The following is a 12,398-nucleotide window of genomic DNA, read 5'->3' on the forward strand; positions in this document are numbered from 1 at the left end:
GTAACCGATTGCCTACACCCGTTGATCTCATGGTTATGATTCCGTGGTTAAACAAATACCCTGATCATGTATCCGCTGGGGTGCTGAGGAAGGGATTCTTACATGGCTTCCACATCCCGGCGGGGGAAGTTCGGGGGAACTCCTTTTGTAGAAACCAGTTATCGGTACGGCACAACCCAGGCGTGGCAGAAAAGAGAATAGCAAAAGAGGTCAGTTTAGGACGAGTTGCTGGCCCCTTTTCCTGCCCGCCGGTGGCCGATTTCATCTGTTTCCCGTTAGGGGTTGTCCCGAAAAAAGATCCGGGGGAGTTTAGACTCATACATAACCTTTCTGCTCCTAGGGGTTCCTCGGTGAATGATGCCATTGACCCAGAAGTTTGTTCGGTACGATACGCATCGTTCGACGATGCTGTGGCCATATTGAACCACCTAGGCCCTGGGGCGCTGATGGCAAAATGTGATATCGAATCAGCGTTTCGGTTGCTTCCGGTGCACCCGCAGGATCAGCGCCTGCTAGGTTTTGCATTTCAGGGAAGTTATTACATGGATAAATGCATGCCCATAGGTTGCTCCATTTCATGTGCATATTTTGAGATGTTTAGCTGTTTTTTGGAATGGGCATTTATCGAAGCTACAGGGCATAGACATGTTATGCATTATCTGGATGACTTTCTGTTTTTGGGGGCAGCCGGGAATACGAATTGCGCACAGGCGCTGTATGATTTCTGCATCCTCATGAATGAATTCGGTGTCCCATTGGCACCAGGTAAGACGGTCGGACCATCTACTTCACTGGAGTTTCTGGGAATTGAGCTCGATTCGGTGGAGGGGTGTTTCCGACTACCAGTGGACAAAGTGCTCAAATTCCAGGCTTCTTTGATGCAATGCCTGGGTGGGGAGAAGGTGACCCTGCACCAGTTACAACAAACAGTGGGTCAGCTTAATTTTGCCTTGAGGGTGATTCCTATGGCCCGCCCGTTTTCGCGCTCTATCGCGCAGGCTATGGGTGGTCTCAAAGAGGCTCACCACCGTACGAGACTGTCTGGGGAGGTTCGCCAGGATATGCGTATTTGGTTGGCATTTCTGGCGGACTTCAACGGTCGAGTCGTCTGGAGCTCCCCGCCAGAGTCTTCGGAGGAATTAGGTCTATGGACCGACTCGGCAGGGAGCGTGGGTTTTGGCGCCATCTTTGGTGATCGATGGTCGGCACAAACATGGCCAACATGGTGGCACTTCAACGGTCTCACAGGTAACATTGGGTTCCTGGAGTTATTCCCCATCTGGGTTGCTCTGATGACATGGGCTGACGACTTCAGGGGCCGCTCAGTGGTGTTTTGGTCCGACAATATGACTGTCGTTGATTGCATTAACCAACAGGCAGCACGCTGCAAAATGATCTTGAGATTGTTGAAAAAGATTGTGCTGCTTTGCATGAGATTGAATGTACTGTTCAGGGCGAAACATGTGCCAGGTGTACTGAATCATGCGGCTGATGCACTCTCTCGTTCACATATACAGGCATTCAGGGGTTATCTGCCCACAGCAGACCTAGAGGCAGCACCATTCCCAGAAGCATTATGGCTAATCGGTGCCTCGGATTACAGGACCTCGTGGCAGCGAGTCTAGCCCCCAGGACGAGGAAAGCATACGAAGGAGCGTTTCGTTCCTATTGCACATATTTGGGTCCTGCAGGGAGTCAGAATTGGGGTCAGGAGGAATACTTCCTGGGGTACCTGGTGGCACTACACAGAGAGGGCCGATCAGCAGCAACGGCCGGTAGGCATAGGGAGGCCATTTCCTTCATGGCCCAGGTACACGGCATAGAAGACCCTACAGGTTCTTTTTTGGCGAAGAAAGCCCTTCGCGGCTGGCAGCGCCTTGAGGGTCGCAAGAGAGATACGAGGCACCCGATTGGCTTAGACAGACTGTCTCTGCTTTTAGCAAAGCTGGATGAGACGTGTTCCTCCCATTACGAAGCAGTTCTGTTCCGGGCAGCGTTCACATTGGCATTCCATGGGGCCATGAGGGTGAGCGAGCTTGTCGCAAGGAACAAGAGAGATATGGAGGGAGGTTTGTGCAGGGATCACATCCAGATAAGGGGTGATTCGATGGTAATCATGATAGCCATGTCCAAGACTGACCAGGGGGCTACGGGAGATAGTGTGGTCGTACAGCGCAAGCGTGGGTCCCCCGTCTGTCCTTTGAAGTGTGTGGAAGACTATTTGGCGCTAAGAGTGGCCGCTTGGGGGGGAGCTTGCTCCGACACAAGGATGGCACTCCACTGACGAGATTTCAGTTTCAGAGGGTGCTGGCACTGGCAATCGCTGACGCGGGCATGGACCCGTGCGATTTTGGGACCCACTCTTTCAGGATAGGGGCTGCTACTGAGGCTACAGCCAGGGGTCAGAGTGCCGAGGAAGTGAAACAATTGGGCCGTTGGTCCTCGAATTGCTTCAAGAGGTATGTGCGCTTGCACATGTTGTAAGTGATCAATTGACATGCACTCACGTTTTCTGTCTTTTGTTTACTTTGCAGTTTCGCGAGCCTGCCATGCAGGGCGGAATTGGAGGTCGACCCTGCATCAAGATACCAGCAGTCAGAGATCACCGACTGGAGTGAGGATGGTATGGGTCGTGGGCCACTCATACGTGAGGCGTGCCGGTGACGTATTCAAAGAAGGTGACGCGATTCACGCACCTGGGGAATACGGGTTCAGAGTGGCTTTCCATGGGAAAGGTGGGCTCGTTTTTGACAAATTTGAGTCATTTTTCGAGGGACTTTTAGGGCGGCATAGGTCACCGCCATCTATAGTCATAGTACACCTGGGAGGCAACGATTTGGTGACACTGGGGAGACGAGTGTTACTTGAACGAATCTTGTCGGCTGTTAGCTGGTTGGCTAAAAGAGTCCCGGGGTGCACGATTGCCTGGTCCCACATGATTCCTAGAAGGAGGTGGCAGGGGGGCCTTTCGGTGTCAGCTCTGAACCATTCAGTTAAACGGGTCAATAATAAGATTGGTAGACTGTTCCGTTCTGCACAGTTGCATGTCATTCCTCATGGGTGTATCCGGGGTGACCAAATGTATCTGAATGATGGGGTTCACCTATCCAGGGAGGGGAATGATTTACTCATAGGAGACTTTGTTGCATGGCTAAGAGGTTTGAGGAAGCATGACCTATAGGAGGAGTTGGGGGGGACCGGATCGTCGGTCAACTATCCGGTCTGTGGCGGTAAGGTCATGATCGGTGAGCAGTAATTTAAAGGTCCCTAGAGTGGGGCGCCACCCACAATGGATGGGAGCGCCCGGGGGAAGACGGCCATTGGCCCCTTCCACGGGGAGGCGGCACCCACTAAGGATGGGGCGCCTAGGGGGAGATGGCCATGGGCCCCTCCCAGGGGGGGAGGCAGTTATATGCCCCTCCTTACTAATTTCCCGGGGGCCGGATATCCGCGACGGCGGATAGAGAGTGTGGGGTTGGGGGGGAGAGTCCACGCTGTCCTTCCTACAGAGACCTCATACGGGAACTCAGACGACCCTTAAGATGGCGTCGAGTAGAAAGGGGGCCCCCACCACGACAAGGGAAGTTACAGTTGGCAATGAGGGTAGAGCCCTCTGCGCATGCGCCGCTCACACAGTGAGGGCGGGAGTTGGTAGTAGGGATCTGACACCGGTTAAGACCTTGCCGTTGGCCCTTAATGCTAGGATGTACAATTTGAATTAGAGTGTATGCATTTTCAGGATGTTAGCCAAAAGTACATGACTGCATCGAAATGTAATAAATGACAAATTGTACATAATGCATAATGATGAAACTTTTATTTAATGTTTTAAATTTTGTTTCATATTTTAATAAATACGGCCGGGAGGGTGACTCCCTCCCGTCTTCCAAAAGTTCAACAATTGTCCGACTTCCCATCCTTGGGGATATGTGTTGGGAGGGGGTGGCGGGCATCCCGGCCATATGGAAAGGGGCGACCGCTCGGTCCCCCCGAACGTATGGATGGGTGCCCGAACCTCCCGGGAAGCCATTTTGGGCGGGGTGGGCGTAGCCCGGCTGGTATGCCCAAAGCGGCGTAGCCGGGGCGCGCCTTCCCCCGCCCGAGAGGGGTTGTCCTAGACACCTCGATGGAGGACCACGCCCAGTAGGCGTATCGGGGACGGGTACACGCCCTCCCGCAGAAGGATAAAGGAGCGGGAATCCAGAAGATCGTCCTCTTGTTCCTCGGATCGGAAGGCTGCACCCACTCGTTGCTCGTGAGCCCTCGACGGAACAAGCAGCAATTTTGACCCACCCACCAGCCCCTGATAGCAAATGTTTGGAGAAAAATAAAGTTTTTCTGAGTGATGAAAGTATAGGCCTTTTTTCCTTGAAGGAGTGAATAAAGGAATTTTGAGAATGTAAATACGGTTCGCATTGGAGAAACTTCTTCTTGCAGGAAAGATCAGTAATAACAGTGAGATGATGTGAAATTTTTTCCTTTTTAATAGGTAAACAACTGTCGTATTTATTTGTCGGGCGGTAAGGTCATGATCGGTGAGCAGTAATTTAAAGGTCCCTAGAGTGGGGCGCCACCCACAATGGATGGGAGCGCCCGGGGGAAGACGGCCATTGGCCCCTTCCACGGGGAGGCGGCACCCACTAAGGATGGGGCGCCTAGGGGGAGATGGCCATGGGCCCCTCCCAGGGGGGGAGGCGGTTATATGCCCCTCCTTACTAATTTCCCGGGGGCCGGATATCCGCGACGGCGGATAGAGAGTGTGGGGTTGGGGGGGAGAGTCCACGCTGTCCTTCCTACAGAGACCTCATACGGGAACTCGGACGACCCTTAAGATGGCGTCGAGTAGAAAGGGGGCCCCCACCACGACAAGGGAAGTTACAGTTGGCAATGAGGGTAGAGCCCTCTGCGCATGCGCCGCTCACACAGTGAGGGCGGGAGTTGGTAGTAGGGATCTGACACCGGTTAAGACCTTGCCGTTGGCCCTTAATGCTAGGATGTACAATTTGAATTAGAGTGTATGCATTTTCAGGATGTTAGCCAAAAGTACATGACTGCATCGAAATGTAATAAATGACAAATTGTACATAATGCATAATGATGAAACTTTTATTTAATGTTTTAAATTTTGTTTCATATTTTAATAAATACGGCCGGGAGGGTGACTCCCTCCCGTCTTCCAAAAGTTCAACAATTGTCCGACTTCCCATCCTTGGGGATATGTGTTGGGAGGGGGTGGCGGGCATCCCGGCCATATGATATATGCTAAAGAAAATTAATCTGCAAAAATCGGGAGTTGAGGAAAACAATTCCTTAAGACCTGAAGGTACTATATGTATTCCATGTACGTTTTTGATTTTGGCAACAGCTATACTATGAATCGAACTAGGCCTAAAATGTTATCTTATATGATTTTGAGACCTGTGTAATTTTTCTAATTGAAAATTGGATTTAACTGACCATGTTATTATCAGGAAATCATGGAAATAAATAAAAAGATAAAAAGAAAAGATACATTGGTACAGGAGGAGATACATATGCATTCAACAACAAGGACGAGGACATAGACACTGAGATAAGGACTCAAACAACACAAATGAGAAAATAAATGGGGGGAAACAATAGACGGACACTCTGACAGGCATAAGCAGACACTGGACAGGTTAACACAGGTAGCACAGGGTTGCTATTGACTCCAGGGCCGGCTTTAGGGCAGTGCGAAGAGTGCAGCAGCGCTGGGCGCTGATCTGTGGAGGGGCGCAAACCTCATAGAGAGGAGGAGTTCTGTTTAGCAAACTGGTGATTGGAGCGATGAGGGTAATTTTTGCCCGGTGGTAGTGAGATAATCCGAGGAAGCGGTTATGTGGTGTGGGGGTTGCACCAAAAATGATTCTGCACCAGGCGCTACCAGCACTAAAGCTGACCCTGATTGACACACTAGGAGAGGGAGATTCATACACTGGAAAAGGAACCTCAAACACTGTTTCCCGCTGTGGCACAGAGCCATGATCCGCCTCCACCCAGCCTCCACAGACCCTTCCTCTACTCACTCTACCCCCTGCATAGACCCTCTTGCTGCAAAACTCTCTTCCCTCTCCAACTCCTCAAACTGCAGCACACCCCAATGTGACACTGGCCACATTCATATGTAGGTAAACATGTTTTGTGTAAGTTAATTTAAATCGAATACAATAATATTTGATTATTCATCTACAAATCATAAATATATAAATACGTGCAAAATGTAATTAATAAATCATCATTGGCATTTAAGAGCTTTTACCATTTCATAGAGTACTTTACTTTTTTTCATTCATTTATATTGCTTTTATAGTATGCCGCTCAACAGTCCTGGTTCTGTAAAAAGCCCAAATATCCCCTTCCCCTTCGAGAGCTCTGCCACCCCTCTGACCAAAATGCTTTATTGTACACAACTGAAACATATTTCGACTGTGAGAGCCTAGAAAATGTTGCAAAGCAATATTTTTTGCTGGAATAATGTTTACAGTGTGACATAATTTCAGCAAAATTATTAAAAGTTAAAGAATTTCAGCAAAATCATAATCTGTTCCCTAGAGAAATAACCTGTGCAGATATTAAAAGAGTAGCAAAACAGGCCCACATAGCTAGAAGGATTTCTCTATGCAGTTTAACACGCAGTAAGCAATTAATCATTATTTCATTCAATCTGATGTATCCCTCAAAATAAATATTTTCTAAAATTGACGGTATATTCTCCACTGCATTTGTGAATTGTCTTGATTCTGCAAATTGCCCTCTTTCTTCACAACTTGGTGGTATGGTGAATACTGTGGGCCTCAATTACAAGTCCATTGCGCCGCTGGTGCGTCACTTTTTTAGATGCATCTGCGGCACAATGGGCTGCCCACATTTACAATGCCAGGTAAAGTCGCCCTGTGTCACTTTTACTTGGCCTTGTAAATATGGGCCCCTTTCACGTATTAATCTGCATGAAAGGGGCATTCCATGGATGTTGCTGTTGGTGTTCCATCGCAACATCCATGGAACCTGACATAGTCTCAGATTTACAACGTTTTGTAAAGCTGGGAATGCGTCAGAATCAGGGCCGGACTGGGAACCAAAACCGGCCCCGGCAAAGTGCTCGGCCGGCCCCCGGGGGGAGGTTGGCGGTGCGACCGAGCTTTTTGCCGGGGCCGGTTTTCGGCCGATTTTGTTGCAGGGCCGATTTTACAGCTATGCTGTATAAACAGCCCTGTAACAAAACCGGCCCCCAGGGGCCCAAAACCGGCCCCCACCCTTGCGGCGCACCGAGGGATTGCCCGGTGCCCGCAACGGCCAGTCCGGGCCTGGTCAGAATCCTATGCCTACCCTGGAATGACGCAACAAGGAGAAATATTTGTATTTTTTCTCGTTTTTATCTCTGCCATTAATGATTGATTTTGTGCACAAAAACAATCCTTCCTGAAATTTAGACACCCATGCACCATGGCACAATGGTGTCTGCGTTAGTGCACGGCTGCTGTTTCTGCACTGGCGCAGGGAAGAAGGACAGGAATGTGCCGTATCTTGTAGATACAGCGCCTTTCTGCCCTTTTATTTTGAAGTAGGGCAGCGCAGCAGGAAGGCTTGCTGCGCATCAAAATAAAGTAAACGAGGCCCTGTGTATTTTTTTATTTTATGGAGTTTTATATAGCACAAACTTGACCCAAATCGGGTATCAGAGCGCTTTACATAGCACCAGGTGCATTACATGAGGACACATTCATTTTTGTTAGGCACGGGGAGATTACGTGATTTGCCCAGAATCACAGGATGTTGAGCATCCTTGCCGAGACTCAAACCCAGTTCCCCAGATTCGAGGTTGACCGCCCTAGCCGTTAGGCCAACTCCTCTCCCCATCTAGTACTTAGTAATATCACATACCATTTGGTTGTGGTCCTCTCACCTTAGTTAGCCCTGTGTGAAACCTCCTCTATTTCTCAATGAATCTTGGCCTTTCCCTTTAAGCACTTCCTCATCTTCCCTGATATACTAAAAACCTGATGCTGATGAAGAGACCGCACGGGTGTATGGATTTTTCCCTTTGCCAGTTCCAACCAAATGTAAGTGTAGGTCAGCTGGGAGCCCTCAACTCACTGGGTGAAATCACTTTAATATCTTTCTAACTCTCAAAGTGATGGTGCTTCCTTTGAGAGCTATATTTTTGCACTTAAATTACATCAATAAAAGTAGTTTGAAAAAAAAGGGAGGCAGAAAATGTCAAATACGGACGTGAATAACATTTTTACCTGGTACAGAGGAGTTAAATAAACGTTATTACCCTTTAGCAATAGCAGACAACTATAAACAATGATCTTGGGAGATATCAATGAGTGGCTGCATATTTAATAAAAATAACAAACCCATTAAATATCTTTAATTCAAGAGTAAAAAAATAACTCTTCTAAATGTAACCACCCATGGGAAATGAATGCAATTTCATGTTTTCTATTTTACTGCTCCTCTCAAACTCCAGCATCTGGATACTTTAATTACGCCTCCAGATCAGTAAAGCTGGATGACAAAAAGAGAAAGTCAGTGCTATGATTAACAGCAGCTCCTTTCCTTCTGTTCAACTAGCACTGGCGTTATTAGGCATATAACATGATATACTGCACATTAATCACATTCCGCTTATTTAGATTAAGGTGGCATTACTGCATTACTGGCACGTGTAAAATTACATTACATCTCCTAAAAACCCTGGCCCTTTCCACCAACACAAACTAGGGATGAATACTACAATACACAGGCTTTTAGCAAAACTGATGGCCACGTGTAACTTCGCCTGCAGAAATGGTTAAATCATGTGTTGTATTAATTACCTTTGATTCCAAATGCAGTAGTGTAAGCACTGCTTGAAAAGTAGAAATGGGATTTATTGTCAGTATAGATGGCCCCGCAAACCTCTACCTGGAAAATGACCAACAAACCCCACTGGTCTCACTTTAAACGTGCCAATACATTAATTTCGATGCTAGCTGCTGGTGCAGCGCAAACATTGCCCATCCTTTTCACATCACAAGTGACACTGACACTTGAGAAATACATGAGATGAAAGTGCACTTAGGACATGATTTATGTATGGTTAAACAAATTAAAGCAATTGTTTGCACTTCATATTATTGAAAAGTGTCTTTACTGTAGGCTTTGAGAAATGACTCGCATGAGTGTTTTTCCATAATCAAGTGTGGTTAATGAAGAGTTTTCTATATTTGGTAGAAAATATATTCAACATAGAGATGAAATTAGACTTTCTAAATGTGTGTGCTACTTCATGTGAATAGCGTTTAGTGAACTCAAACTGTGATCAGAATATTTTTCATAGATGTAGGTAGTAACTCTACTAAGTACGATAACATAATTTTGTGATGTATACATTCATGTTTTATATCTTTGATTTAAATGTATTACCCATGATTTTGATGATGGCTTATTGAATATTACATGTAGTAGGGAACCTAATGCATTAGAAATGTATATTGATTTGTGTTTAAATGTGCACACGCATATTAATGTGCACCATAATGTTAATGCTAAACTTAACATGAGTAGGGCCTTATTTTATCATGCTGCGTATAGCTGTTTTCATTTTTCTGCTTACTCAACATTTCTTGCAGGTATTCACATGCATTGTTAGTTTAGAACACATACATTACTTTTCTAGAGATAGGGGGAACTCAGGAGCCTGAGAAAAAGACCTTGAAGAGGATACATGGAGAAACAAAGCGCTAATTGAATGAGGCCTTGTGAAGAAGTGGCCATTTTCATGTGTCTGGGAAAAGAATGCTGTTACCATGTCCTGTGTGGGATAAAATCGTAACTTTGCAGTCGGCAACTGAATCTGTCAAATGAATGCGATGGAGCCCTGATGGTGCGATCAATGGGGTGTCAACAATTGCACTCTGCACTTTATAATATACCGTTCCTTTTGGACTGCCACTCAGATTCTCTCCAGATCCCTTTCTGAGTATGCGCAGGCTCCCTCGCAGATCTTTCCTTATGCTGGTCAGATTCCTGTGGCCACCGCTCCTTGATTTCCTACTTCCTTAAGTCATTGCTACCTGAATGCACTTTGAGAGGTTTAATACTTCAATGCTTCCCTCTGATCTTTGCTTAAGTGTGGCTTAGGCTGATACTTATTCCTAACCCACAGAAGATTCTTGACCAAGCTTCCGAGATGCTTACACTTTCCTATTGATTTCATTTTTTGTCTTGTCCTGACTTCCTTTATAGAATTTCTTAAGTTTGTTGAGATCCCGTCTCCTAAACCATCCTTTGGACTTTGAATTCTTAGACTACTAATGTATAGGAGAGAGAATCTTAGATTGTTCTCTGAGCATCACATTTTCATGTTATTGTTTTATATCGCAGTTACCGAACTGCTTGTTTGTGTGATACTAAATCGCCTTAATTTCTTTCGCAGTCTAGAACTCACAGTTATTATTCTGTACCACTACAGCATGGTGCTGAGAGTAGTGTAATTGAACTTGATTATTTACTTGTAATAAAACCTTTTGAACTTGGCTTCCAATTCCTGGTCCTCATTGGGTAGCCAATTTGGTTGCACTGTTGATTAAAATTTTGATTGATTGTTAATGCTACCTCCCGTCATCTCTCAGACTGATAAAAAGGTCCATCGGAGGGCCAGTGCTTAAGCAAGTGGGCCCAGAAGCTGCTGGATCACTGCTAACATCAAAATTTGAAGCCTGCCTCATGTTAAAATGGAATAACTTGATATCTATAATTGTGATATTATGCTACATGTAACTGCATTATGGATTTGTATATTTGTATTCTAGCATAAGAAACTATTTTATAAAAACTGACCTTTTTTTTAGATATTTTGCTGTGGTGACCGTGCTGATATGTAGTCTAAGAACACTTCTTATCTGTACCTCTCTGAAATCATGGTAAGTACTATATTAAAGTTGTTTCCTTTAAATTAACATACAACTCTACAGGGTCCATTATGGGTGGGTCTGAATATTACTTGAAAATCGCTCCACTCCTAAAATTATGAATTCAGTGGGATTTGGTAACTCTAGCCGTGACGGTGGAACTACTCCTTGTTACAAGTTTTTGGGGAATAACATTTAGGGATTTTTTTTGCATGTTTTGCCTGGTGTTTAACGTAGACACTTCATCTGCCTTAAAAAGGGGAGTGGCAGATTGAAAAACACTGGATCCTTGGTGTTCCTGTGGGACTAGTAGTCCTGATGAGGGCGGTAACTCCTGTTACCTGCCCCATTGGGACTAATGGTCCCTGTGAAATGAGGGCCTAAAAGGGTGGCTATGGGCCTGATTTAGAACTTGGCGGATAGGATACTCCGTCACAAAGGTGACGGATATCCCGATCGCCATATTACAAATGCATTACGTCATATGGCACTTTTAATACGGTGGATGGGATATCTGTCACGACGGGGTATCTCATCCGCCAAGGTATAAATCAGGCCATTAGTCTTGTCCTTCACTAACACTTCATTTAAATTACAGGCCAGGAGCAGTAACATAAGTGACTTACCACAGGAGCAAACTCCTAACTATTTCACAATTTTCAGGGATGTATTTTTCTAGACTAATTTTAAAATAACCACATTGTCCGAATTCTTCCAAGAGTTGGGCGCATGGCAGTGCTTAATTTGTGCTGGTGGTTTTCGGTGCTTGGCACTTATTTATCAGGGCTGGGTCTACACTGCCACTGCCAACTCACATCAATGATGCGACTGCACTCATTGCACGTGCAGTCATATTTCAAAGTAAATATAATTGACTGAATCACTGTAGTGTTGTTCAAACTCTGTTACAGTCTTCCGAGTCCCTGAGGAAGAAGAGTGTTGCTGTGCTGAGAGAGCCAATAATAAATCCTCCATATCCATGCGAATTTGCCTCTGGTCCATTGCTGCCGGTGGCGGGCCACTGATTGGGCTGTATTTGGTCCAGTGGGTATGGGGGCTGCAGTAGCCTGGGTAACATTTTTTTCAAATTAAATTCCATGCCCCAGCAGATGTGCACCGCACAAGTCACTGCCAGGTGATCCAGCGCTCTCACCAAAATATTGCACAAATGACACTATTTACTACCACAAAACTTACACTACAACACTAGGCCCATAACAACAATAGAGCGCTTGAATCATGAGGCGATAAGATCTAAATATAGTTGTTTAAACCATCTGCAATAATCAAGACCAGCTTGTCATTTTAGAAAGTTTATTTTAACACATCTAGAAAAACTTAGGTTTTGGTATTTTATTAAACAAGCATTAGAAAAAGTCATAAAGAAAGATTTATTCAGTATTAATAAAAAGAGCATAAATCAAGAATTATTATTCATTAGCAGGAATAAGTAAAATTAAGCATTTCCCAAAATCCTAA

The sequence above is a fragment of the Lissotriton helveticus genome, chromosome 8, assembly GCF_964261635.1.
Source record: "Lissotriton helveticus chromosome 8, aLisHel1.1, whole genome shotgun sequence".
NCBI classification, from domain to species: Eukaryota; Metazoa; Chordata; class Amphibia; order Caudata; family Salamandridae; genus Lissotriton; species Lissotriton helveticus.